The sequence below is a fragment of the Bemisia tabaci genome, chromosome 8 (genome assembly GCF_918797505.1).
Source record: "Bemisia tabaci chromosome 8, PGI_BMITA_v3".
NCBI lineage: Eukaryota > Metazoa > Arthropoda > Insecta > Hemiptera > Aleyrodidae > Bemisia > Bemisia tabaci.
In genome coordinates, this window is record NC_092800.1 from 38,619,622 (window position 1) to 38,632,949 (window position 13,328).

Consider the following 13,328-nt stretch of genomic DNA (forward strand, 5'->3'; position numbering starts at 1 on the left):
AGAGGCGCCTCTAATTTTTTTTTTTTTTTTTTTTTTTTTTTTTTTTTTTATGTATTTCTAGTTTTTTTTTTTTTTGGGGGGGGGGGGAAGGGGTTATTTTTGTTTTCCCCCCGTTTTTTGAAAAGTGCGTACAGCCATTGCCACGCATGATTTTCCCCCGTTTACATGGGAACGGGAGCGCGAGGATTCATAGCTCACGGATGAACTTAGAAAAAAAAAAAGAAGTTATGGAGGCCATTTGAAACACCAGGGGAGGGTTGGGGCGCAATCCCCTCCCCTGTTCAGAGGCGAACTGACTAGGGGGCAAGAGAGCGACTGCCCCCTGAACGCTGACCGAGGGGATCCCCATGGCTTTTTTCAAAGGAATCTCGCCGGGGGCCCTTCAGTGCATCTTTGGAACTTGAAAAAAAAAAAAAAAGTTATGGAGGCCATTTGAAACACCAGGAGAGGGTTGGGGCGCAATACCCTCCCCTGTTCAGAGGCGAACTGACCAGGGGGCAAGAGAGCGATTGCCTCCTGAACGCTGACCGAGGGGATCCCCATGGATTTTTTCAAAGAAATCTCGCCGGGGCCCATCACAGGCGCCTCTAATTTATTTATTTTTTCTTAAATGTATTTCTAAGTAGTGTTGGTTTTTTTTTTTTTTTGGGGGGGGGGGGAGGGGTTATTTGTGTTTTCCCCTTGTTTTTTGACAAGTGCGTACAGCCATTGCCACGCATGGTTTTCCCCCGTTTACGTGGATACGGTAGCGCTAGGATTCATAGCTCACGGATGAACTTAGAAAAAAAAGAAAGTTATGGAGGCCATTTGAAACACCAGGGGAGGGTTGGGGCGCAATACCCTCCCCTGTTCAGAGGCGAACTGACCAGGGGGCAAGAGAGCGATTGCCCCCTGAACGCTGACCGAGGGGATCCCCGTTGATTTTTTCAAAGGAATCTCGCCGAGGGCCCTTCAATGCCTCTCTGGAACTTGAAATTCCTCTTTTTGGGGGGAAAGGCCTCCATACTCATTCCGGTAGGAATCGCCCCCCCCCCCCCCGCCCCCTGAAAATTTTGGAGCCAGCCCGACCCTGCCCCTCCCCCTCCCCAAAATTACACCACTAAAACAGGGTATTATATAAATATCTGATGATGCCTAGGTCGCGATTCATGTAACCAAATAATAGAAGCACCGCTTAATTTTGATCGGCAGCACGATCGCATCGTCGCATCGAGGACCCAATTTGATGGGCCCGCGTCCATCGTGAAAACCGAACTCTTCGCCCTAGACACACGTTCGAAGTGAAACTCCGAGATGGTGGCTGTTTAGCCGAGTGTCGACATGGATCCCATCAAAGCAGAGCGACCCGCTCTGCTTTGGACAGATCCATGCCGACACCAGGCCAGACAGCCACCACTTCGGAGCGTCACTCGGAACGTGTGGCCAGGGCTTAGGCCCCAGGATAGTTCCGCTGTCGCCGCGACTTGCTCTCCCGGTCGTAGCGCCACAACAACGATCGCCGCCCCCCAGCTCCGGCGGGGGTCCGTCCGCAGATCGCCCGGACCTGCGGGCGCTGACCCTGTGACGGTGCCTGAAACCCTGAGAATCGTCTGCTGCATGGACACAGGTTACCCGAGGCAATCGTTGCACGAGCAAATCGCGAAGGGATCCCCGTCCGAGTGGAGCTCACCACCGCTCACCGATGGACACCGGTGAGCGTTGATGACCTCCGCTAGGACGGGGGTCCGATCGGACGCATGCTCGTGTAACGAGAGCCTTGGAGTCAACGGTGCGTCCGACCGTCGGATGAGCGATACGTCGAACAGCCTCCCGGACGCTCTGTCCGGAGACCGGGCGTCCGGCGGACTGCTCGATGGAGCGCTCGTCCGGCCGTCGGACGAATGAAATGAAATTTATTAAATTTAAACAGAATATACTTACCTGATATACTTGCTGCTATAGTGTTATTAGTGTTATTAACCGCCACCCATGATGCTATTAGTGTTTCTTTTTTTCACTTACCTGATATACTTACCCTCTTGCAAAATATTTTACCTTAGGTACCTGAAGATGAGAGAGAAACAAGAAAGATTGGAAGGCCAAGAAGTAACATGGATAGAAAAGATGAAGAAGCTGAAGACAAGAAGTAAGCATAGATAGGAATGTTGAAGGGGCTGAAGACAAGCAGTAGACATAGATAGAGATAGTGAAGGATCTGAAGGCAAGAAGCATGCTTGGATAGAGATAGTGAAGGATCTGAAGGCAAGAAGCATGCTTGGATAGAAATGGCGAAGGTGCTGAAGGCAAAAAAGCATGCTTGCACAGAAATTCTAAAGGAGCTGAAAGCAAGAAACATGCATGGATGCATGATAAAATAATCCTAATGCCTGACAAGTGAGTGTTAAGAAAAGGGAGAGGGAAAGTCTGGAGGGTCGTTCTGAATGACCTCGGGGGATAAATGATTATAAATTCGCTTGGCTTGCGTTGAGTAAAAAAGCATCCGATATTCTCGCGTTGAAAAGATTTGCAAGTTGGACGACGTCAAATGAGTGATCTCACCATTCAATCAAGCAAGTACCTACGTAAAACCCTAACACAGTTCCAATTGTACCTCGAGTTCATAAATCGAACAAAATTAGATGTAGAGATGAGCTTTTCCCTTGGAATTTAGATTCGGACTGCATTTGGCAATGAGGAAGTACAATTTCAGGCTAAAAGATAAAAATACGAATCTGCATAGGGGAACTAATGGCACATACGCTAATTCTTGAAAAAGATGGTCCATTTTAGAAGTGCGAGTTTCATGAGGGGCCGTTCAAATAATACGTACGTTACTTAGGATAATTCAGTACTTATTACAGTAAATTTGTGTGTAAAATTTGGAGAGTGAATTATCTAGTCTCACGACAACAGAAATGCGATCTCAAAATTCGATAAAAATAACGAATAGCTGAGAACATGGAAATACTCGATGCGATATATCACATGTCGTTCTGACACAAAGTGAGGCGGCCGTCGAATCACCTTAAGGGGGATGGAGGGGGGGGGGGGATCTATGCTTGCCTCTCCGGGCGTTACGAAGGGAGGGGGGGGGCTGTCGAGTCCAGTCCTACGTAAGCTCCTCACCTCAAATGGAAAAAAAAACAATATTTCTCAACATAGGTACATAATGCCTTTAGGTTTTCTCCGTTACTCTCTAAAAAATGGGGAGGGGGGGGGGGGCAGAGTCCAGGCCTACGTAAGCCTCTCACCTTTAATTGAAAAAACAATCTCAACGTAGGCAACATATTAAGTAATTCCCTTCAGGTTTTCTCCGTTACTCGCTAAAAATGGGGAGGGGGGGGGGGCGGAGTCCAGGCCTACAAGCATCTCACCTTAAATGGAAAAAACAATCTCAACATGGGCAACATAGTAAGTAATTCACTTCAGGTTTTCTCTGTTACTCTCCAAAAAATAGATGAGGGGGGAGTCCAGGCCTACGTAAGCTTCTCACCTTAAATGGAAAAAATAATACTTCTCAAAATGACTGAATATTCCCCTTCAGGTTTTCTCCGTCACTTTCTAACAAATGGAGGAGGGGGAGGGGGGGTCCAGGCCTACGTAAGCTTCTCACGTCAAACGGAAAAATCAATATTTCTCAACAAGGGTAAATAATTCTCTTCGGGTTTTCTTTGTTACTTTTTGAAAAATAGGGGGGGGGGGGGGGAGAGGCCAGTCCTACGAAAGCTTCTCAACTCGAATGGAAAAAACAATACTTCTCAACATGGGTAAATAATTCCCTTCAGGTTTTCTCCGTCACTTTCTAAAAACTGGGGGAGGGAGGAGGATGCCTGGTCATTCTTACATACTTTAAAAAGGAGAGAGAGGCTTGGCTCTTTAAGCGTAGTTCAAAAAGGAGGGGGCGAGAGGGTTGAAAAGTCGACCAGAATGTCGTCTGTTAGTAATCCGTAAACGGCCCCTGACTGAATAAAAGGAGAAAAGCAACGAACGGGAAACTCAGAATTATATCGATCATTGCGAAATCCCTGGATGAGTGAAAACTACCTGGAAAAAACTATTCGGAAATTATTTGATCAATCAGAAACATCCGATCATATCTCAATCGTCAACTGGACGAATAAGTTGACGATTGATCTATCTCATCAGGGAGAGAATTCCGAGCACCAAGCGACTAGGCAGTGTTGCCGCACCAATTTCAGTAATGGAGAATTTGCACACAAAAATTTTATTGTTTCATTGTTTCGTCGAGTGCTTAGTGAGCTGAGTTCCCAGTGTTTTTCATAATTTTTTTCTGACATGGGAAAATGGAGAAAAATATATTTAAAATTGAGAGAATGTGCCGCCTTATGACGTCGTTTGGCTGCATTTTCCATTTAAGCACATGTATTTTAGCAGATTAGGTTATTTTGTCATAGTTTCTCCAATAATTGTCCAATTTAGAAACCAAGGATATCCCCTCGTACTCAGTTTTCCTAGCAGTATCATTTAAAGATGATATTCACACAATTTAAGACATCTGCAAATTCTCTAGTACTGAATTATTCGCACCCAACTCTGCTGCGGTGAACACGCACCTCCTGGAGAGAAATTGTCCGCGGGACGGCGAAAAGGAGGAGGGGCGGGGGGAAGTGGTATTCGTGGAATGATCATAGTTTCAGAAGACCGAGGAGGAAAAAGTTTGAATCAACGAGGGGTCAATATCAGATGAGAAAGTTCGGAATATTCACTAAAAAGAAACAAAAGGAAATAATACGTAGTTTACTGCCGTGCTAAGGAAAAACGCCGTATGAACCTTCAAGCGTTGTCAAATTCCCTTTGATAAAACACAAATTTCCTGGTAAACTTGTGAATATTTTTCTTCCAATTTTTCAGGTACTTTTATTTGCAATTTCATCTTAAAGTTCCTAAAAATTTCAAGGAAAAATATTCATAACTTTCCTAAAAAATGAACATTTTATTGAAGGAAATTTGGCAACTCTCGAATGTTCATACGGCGTTGCGCTCGGAGATGTCCATTGACTGCGCATTAGCAACTGCAGCAAATCGTATGGCAGTCGATTAGTCGATGATTGTAACAATCGAATGATCGCCAAATCGATTGAATACATGGTTATTCCACAGCCTTTCGATGTTGAAATTTATGGCGTGTTCGGGCGCCTCAAAACTGAAGTCGGCTCGCGCTCAGGTTCCAAGTTGGAGATGGAGTCACCCGAGCCCCCGGGGGGGGGGGGGGGCGCGCAACTTGGGCACTCTCCCCGGTTGAACGGGACTGAAGATACGAAAAGGACATAAAAAACCCACTAATGCGCTTGAGTTTTTAGGGTGCGCTTAGCCATTACGTTGAACTGAAGATCTAAAGTCATGAAACTGTAAGAATCTCAAATTAAATAATTTTGATAAATTATTTAATTGGTGCAAGTGAAGATGCGCGGAGCGCACTCTAGCGGTAGCGCATTGAACTAAGCCCCGTCCCGTGCAGCGGCAGCGCATTGAACTAACAATAAGCCCCGTCCCGTGCAGCGGCAGACTCTGTGCCGGACTGCGGGTGGTGGCGCGGCGTGGTGGCCGCTACTACAGACAGTTTCCTTCCAATTTTTTTTAGAGAGTTTTGTATCGAATTTGATCGAAAGAATTGAAAAATTTCAATTAAAAATACCTAACCACAAATTTTCTCGAGAATAAATATTTATTGAGAGGAAATTATGTAAGGCAACATTCAATGTTATTGCGGCATTTTTCCTCAGAACGGGAGAACTGCGATGGCAATATCTATTGAAGGGACGAGAGTCAGAGGGACTTAATCTCATAGCAACGTTGCTGAATTCAAGTTAAAATGCATTGAGAATAGCTATTGTAATGTGGACTATTTAGGAAATTTTAAACAACGATCTAACTCCCGTTACATGAATAAAAGGCGTGCTTTTTTAGGTGATACTTTGTAATATATCAATGCAATCAAGTTCTACAGTTCTACACACATTAGAAAGTCTCAGATCTATTGATGTTTACTCTCTCTCTCTCCCCTTTCTTACAGCTTTCCTTCTTCTCTCTCTTTCTTACATCTTATCTTCTTCTCTCTCTCTTTCTCACATCTTTCCTCCTTCTCCTCTCTTCAATTTTATCTCACTTATCAAATCACTTATTCAAATATTTAAAAAATACACTAAAAAGGGAGGGGATTAAGTATACTTATGTCCAAAAGACAAAACAGGTAAAAAATGTGGGTTGCAATTTATAAAAAACATCAAAATCTCCCTTTCCTAACACTCACTGGCAGTACAAGTTTAGGAATTATTATATCATGCTCATTCGAGGAATTTTTGAAAAGAAAACTAAGTACCTATGAGAAGATAGCAAATGATAACTGAAAACATGAAACTAATTGGGCATAAGTATTTAAGTAAGTATATCATAATGAACTACATCCACTCTTGACACATGTCAGAGTTCCTTCCGATTTAAATATATCCAATTAAAGAAAAAATACGAGGTTTGCGATACATTTGGTGATCCTGGTATTCGTAAACACCTCATATTGCGGTGACCGTAATGTCTAAACGACTAAATAAAAGCCAACATCTCGTTGGGGATCATGCACTCATTGAGTGCACAACCCGATAACCATAAAAGTGTCAGTCAGTGTAAAGAAACGCAAAATAATAGAACAGAATTGAAATCAGAATAGAGTACATTGATTTTTTCAGACCTGACCGGAGAGCTTGACCAATCTGACAAAAATAGCTTGGGCAGAGTATTCCAGAGTATAGACATAATTCCTGAGACTCGTCCCACTGGATGAAAAACAGAACACACAACGCACTTGACCCGATCACTGACTCACGGTTTCACACGACGCGAAAACACAATTAATCAGATCCGAAAACACGAGGACCGAAAGCACCGAAACTGAACGCGACCATGGAAAGGAATTGAAATCATCGAAACCGCCACGAAAAGTTCACACACATCAGACGAACGACGAGAGTACAGAAACCGATGAAATACAAATGCAAGACGAGCAGTAATGTCTGGGTTTAAGCAAGGACACGCGGGACCTTGAAGGTTCGAAAATCCTCGCGATCGAACTCGAACGGAACACCAGGCAAATTCTCCTCATTTCAGCCGAACACAAAAGGGGCCGACACTGATCGAGTAATCGCAACAAAGAAGATAATTAGATCTCAACGGGTTTCTTGCGATTGAGAAAGCACTAAATCATCGAATCCGAAATCAAGTCCACGAAAACTTTCGACGGATAATCGAGAGAGGGCCACCCACGTAGTGCGAAAACCAAATCACTTCACCAGATGAGAGGAGAGATAAAGATACGTTCCCTCCATTTTCAACACTCCCGAATCTGTGGCGATTCCATTTTCGAGAAAAGTCTCCACCGAATTCGAATCACGTCCACGAAAAACTTGAACCGAATGTTAGCGAGAAGTTCACTTGCACCACGCGAAAACGAGTAACTTCAACCGATGAGACGAGAGACTGGAAGAATGCGTTCACGCACTTCACGCCCGACATCTTGGAAAAATCACTGTCCTTTACCTTGGCCGAGTGAATAATTTGTCATGAGTTCACACAATCTACGAGGAGACGATTAAAACTTGCACAGATATTGAGAATACTCGCACTAATTAGCAAGAGGCAATGTTACAACGAGATGAATGGCTGGAGCAAAAAGGTACCGACCGGACGTGACAGAAGACAGATAGGCGACGCGGAACCTTTTAGTGACGCTGTTTTCGGAAAACTGGCGAAACTGGCCGACCGGAGGCGGGGAGGCCCGCGGGCCGGTGGGTAGGGGGGCGGGGCGCGCTCGTGCCTCAGGTCAGGTGGATGTCTCGCTGGGCTCGAGGCAGTCTCACTCACCCCCCCCCCCCCCACCCTATTGCTTTTGCTACTGCCTTACGCAGCGCTGCGTGAGTGTGAGTGACGCGCCGGTAGGTTACCAGATTCGCGCTCTTTTATTTTCTCCTAGTAATTTGTTATCTCGTTTGTCAATGAGCGAGAAAGCTCCCCTCTCGCACACAGCCACGCACGATCAGATTTGTCTTTCCGCGCCTGTTGCCAAATCGACTACCAAACACCTTGGACTCAACTCCTGAGTTACGGCGAATTTTTTTACCAGGACGCTTAGGGTGGCGAAATTTCATGAGAGATAAAATCTTAAAATTTCACGCGAAATATTTCACGAAATTTCGGAAATTTGTGAAACATATTGAAAAATACCAGGTCCTTTTCATGTTAAGCAAAATGTAAAAATTGTGACTTTCTTCTATTTTTGAGTGCTTGAGGGCAGTTTGCATACTCTAGCCCCTGAAAATATGAAATATTTCACAGTCTTGTGAAATTTCACGAAACACTTCACTGAAATTTTCAATCTTTCATTTCTTTCTTACGTTTCATGCCATCCTGAGGATGCTTGATGAAAAGGAAGCCTTACCTGGTATGTCTGTCTTGCTTTCAGGATACGTGCTTTATACCATAAAGTGACTGGATCGTAATATCGTTACCTACCGGCCAAAGTATCATAAGCTCCATGCGACGTTTCAAAATTTCCGCCGCCATTTTATATTTTTACAGATTAATCGTTGGTTGAATCTGTTTGAAAATTTCACTGAATTTTATCCGCAGCTCAAAGAAAATTCAATTAAATTTTCGGACAGCTTCGTTGAACAATTTCTCTGTAAAACAATAAAATGGCGGCGGAAATTTTGAAACGTCGCATGGCACTTGTCATGCTTTGGCCGGAAGGCGAAGATAAAGCATCTCGTTAGTACTACCGTGCTAAGGAAAAACGCCGTGTGAACCTTCAGGCGTTGCCAAATTTCCATTTATAAAATACGAATTTCCTGGTAAACTTATGGATACTTCCCTTCCTATTTTTCAGATAATGTAGTTCTCAATTTTACTTAAAGATTCAGTTTTGAGAAGTCGAGTCGAAAAATCGGATTTTGATATTTAGACAGATTAATCTCCCTAAAGTCCTATGAAGTGAGTTTCCAGAGTTTTATTCCATTTTTTCAAAAAAGGCGTATAGCTTCGATATAAGTGATATAACCCAGTAATTTGTATTCTGAACATGGCAGATCGTAAAAAAATAGCTTCTTGAATGACGATAGGTATTAAAGGTAGCGATGCTGCGACCGTGACACCTATCACGGCTAATCAGAGAGGTCGAACATGAAATTTTTGACTAAAACTGCAAATTTTGATGTTTATTTCGTCACATTTTAAATTTTAAGGGAAAACCAATTTCACGTAAAAAACCAATGGAACCTATTTTTAAACATCAAAACACCTAATCGCCATTCTTGTACGTCGACCCAGAGGTCATCTGGTAAATGGCATCTGGTAATTTCATCTTGAATGCCACCTATCTACGATTTTTCTGGCCGTCCAGGGGACGGACGCGACGTCTCCTCCCAAAAATTTCAATTAGATCAAAATTTTAAGCTCCAACAAGTATCAGTACAAGACTGGGGAGAGGGTATTTAACTCAGGCAGATGCATTGGAAAATTACCCCCCCCCCCCCCCGGTGTTGTACTGATACTAGTTAGATTTCAGAATTTTGACTCTAATTAAATTTGTGCACTTTTTGGGCCTGTTTTCTCCGCAAAATAGTGTGGACTTAGCACCGTCCGTCCGTCCGTCCGTCGGATTTTACCGTCTTGTTACAAATGGGCGTATATCTGCTAAACGGAACTATGTGCATGAAGACATAAGCCCTGAGACCCATGAGGATATATGCATAATAGGGCTCACGTCATAATGTGAACTCCAAATGAAGAATTTGAGGCCGTGTCCGATCAAAACTCATCGTGCGAGATAAATGGATTACATTTTGCAATAAGGAACCACTATTTCTGGCTCTTCCACAAAAGCACGTATCTGAATGAGGAAATCAATGGCATATATGTTGTTTCTAAAATGAGCCGGAGATAGTGGCTCCTTATTGCAGAATGTAATCCAATATGCGTTCTTTAAAGACGTGCTCTCCTGTAGGTTGTTGCCTATCCGGCGAAATTGAAGGCGAATCTCAAGTGGACAGTATACCTATACTGAGAGAATCACACACTGTTCACTGACTAACTCGCTTACAGCTTATTATGTGAGATAAATGGATGCTCTTAGAATACAACTATTCGTGCTCTCTGGTAGTTTTGCTGCCTATGCGGAAAATTGAAGGCGAACTCCCAAGCGGACAGAATATCTAAGTCGAAGGCAAATAGTCAAATCAGGGATTTTATCAAATGCCTAGGCAGATTGTCAAATTCTCAGAGGTTACGATGTTTCTCATGTTTTCACAGAGACCTCTCGAATTTCCAATATTTTAAGAGTAAAAATCCATAAAAGTACAGAGTGTAATTGCATGTCCCGTTCAAAAATGCTCCTCACATTTTTTCAAAAGTCCAAATTGTCAAATATGTTTATTTTATATTAGATTCTGTATAATAGAGATAAATGTGCAATCCAGGACTAGAGACAACTTATTGATCATTGCATGAAGCACATTTCTACAGAGAATTACTTCCCACATGATCAGAGCATTATTTTGTCTACAGTTAATAAAATAATCAGAATTTCAGTCTAAGTAAGAATATTTGACTATTTGCCAAGGCATTTAACCAAATGCCTGATTTGACTATTTGCCTTCGACACCTATACCGAGAGAATCACCAACTGTTTATTGACTCAATTGAAGCTTATTATGTGAGATAAATTTGCTCTCTTAGAATAGACAATAGGGTTAATACATGTATCTTGTAGTTCTCTATATATTTAATAATAAAGAAAGAAAAAAAGAAAAAAAGAATAGACAACTATTCGAGCTTCCTGGTAGGTTTCCATCCTTATGCGGAAAATTTAAAGCGAACTCTCAGATGGACTAAGAATTGATGCGCGAGAGATTGCATACTTTCCAGGCTGTCTTTAAAAACCATGCATTATGAGTGCCTCCGAGCCACCCGAAGAAAACAGTAATCTCCGAGTTTTACAGACCTGTAGACACCCTGATCTAGGGAGAGCGGGCTCAGCTGGAGAATATCTCTCATCGATAGCCGGAAAAATTAATCGGCAAAAAAAATGTTTGAGGTCGACACTCAAATCCCGTCAGACCGAACTCGGTCTTGTGAAAGAACGTCTTATGAGCCTTCGGGCGTTGCCGAAATTCGTGCGATACAACGGAAATTTCAGGGGAAATTTGTGATCCCCCCGATTTCATCAAAACTATCTACCTAAATATTTCAAGGAAAAATATTCATACCCTACCTTACCAAGAAATAATATTAATATTATCGTGATACGCACAGCTTTTGTTTGTGGAACTACGCAGTTCACCTCTGCCGTGCTAAGGAAGAACGCCGTATGAGCCTTCAGACGTTGCCAAGTTTCCTCCGATAAAAACCGAATTTACTGGGAAAATTGCGAATATTATTTTTCAAAATGTTCAGAATTTAATCTAAAATATCTGAAAATTTCAAGGAAAAATATGCACGAATGTTCTCAGTAATACATATTTTATCAAAGAAAATTTGACAACTCTCGAAAGTTCATACGGCGTTCTTCCTTAGCACGGCAGACTTAGAGACTTTCTCCGTTCTTCGCCCCCCCCCCCTCTCTCTCTCTCTCTCTCTTTTATAGTTCAGTATTTTTTACTGTTTCACTGTAACGGATCTGTCTCCGAAATAATTTATTTTCGTGTTCTTTTTCCTGTTTACGAACCCCCTCCCCCTCTTTCATTGTTTTGCAGCCCGGCGGTTTCTTGACCGGACCGCTAAAGAAACAAAACAGGGGATTTCCATGTCCTGATTACAATGACACGTGAGGTCGATCATCCACCTCAGTGAAACAAAGGACCCCGCCTGGCTGCATCCGAATGATCCTAATGATGTTTACGATGGAATGCACCCCTTCCTAAAATCCGTAAAGCTCGGGATTCCTGGAATACGTCCTAATTGCGAGAGGGGTCAGCAAGGGGGTGGGGGTGGCATGGGATTGTTTGTGGTGGCTACAGACGAACAGATTACGAGCTTATAAAAGGGAAACCCCAACCCTAAATTTCACTCAGTTTGGGTTCAGCAAGCGAAGATGGGTGATCAGGTCAGTGGGTCAGTCAGTCAGTGGTATTGTGTTGTAGTGTAGTGGTACAGTGTGCAGTGGAGTGCAGTGCAATGCAGTGCAGTCAGATGCCGGAATAGCAACGCTTACGCTACAGGTTCTAATCCGTGAGTACACCGTATGATATCTCATTCATAACTTCTACTGTCACAAAATTTAATGTTTAAAATGTATATTCTCTACAATTTAAAAAATTATTTTTTAATTTTTTTTATTTCAAAATTTTTATCTTTCAAATTTTAGATTTAAATTTTTACTTCATAAATTTTAAGATTTTAACTTTTCAATTTGATTTTTATTTTAATGTTTCGCATCATTTTTTCCAATCTATTCATACTCAATAGGTCAATAGTACATATATATTACTACTACCACAACTACTTTCTTACTACTCATACTATACTTACTTACCGTACTTACTATACTGAATATACTGATTTACTTACTATACTACTCACCATGTACCCACTATACTACTATATTTATAGTATATATACGCTATTGATCTATTGACTCTGAAAAAATTGTTAAAAATGATGTTAAACATTAACTTAAAAATCAAATTGAAAAATAAAAAATTTCAAAATTTAAAAGGTAAAAATTTTATTTCTAAAGTTTAAAAGATACAATTTTTGAAATTAAAAAAAAATTAAATTTTAACAATCGAAACTAAAGTTTTTAAACTGTAAAGACTGTTAACTGTTAAACTCTTTTCTTAAGGTGATTCGATGGGCGCCATATTTCGTGTCAGAACGGCATGCGATATATCGCATCAATTGGTTCCATTTTTTCAGCTACTCGTCATTTTTCTCCAATTTTGAGATCGCAATTTTGTTGTCAGGAGACTAAAGCACTCACTTACTGATTTTAACAAAGAAATTTAACGTAATAAAGGCGTGCTTTTTTCAGAGAGAAAATATCGCATTCGAGTGCAGTTTCGATATCAGTATCGAATGCGATGTTTTCTCTTTGAAAAAACCACGCCCTTATTACGTTGAATTTCTTTGTTAAAATTGGTAGGTGAGTGCTTTAGTCTCCTGACAACAAAATTGCGATCTCAAATTTGGAGAAAAATGACGAGTTTCTGAAAAAATGGAGCCAATTGATGCGATATATCGCACGCCGTTCTGACACGAAATATGGCGTCCATCGAATCAACTTAAGCCGTATATTTTCCCTCTTCAAAAGCTTCACAATTACTTTTCTTTCTCATTTGTATGAA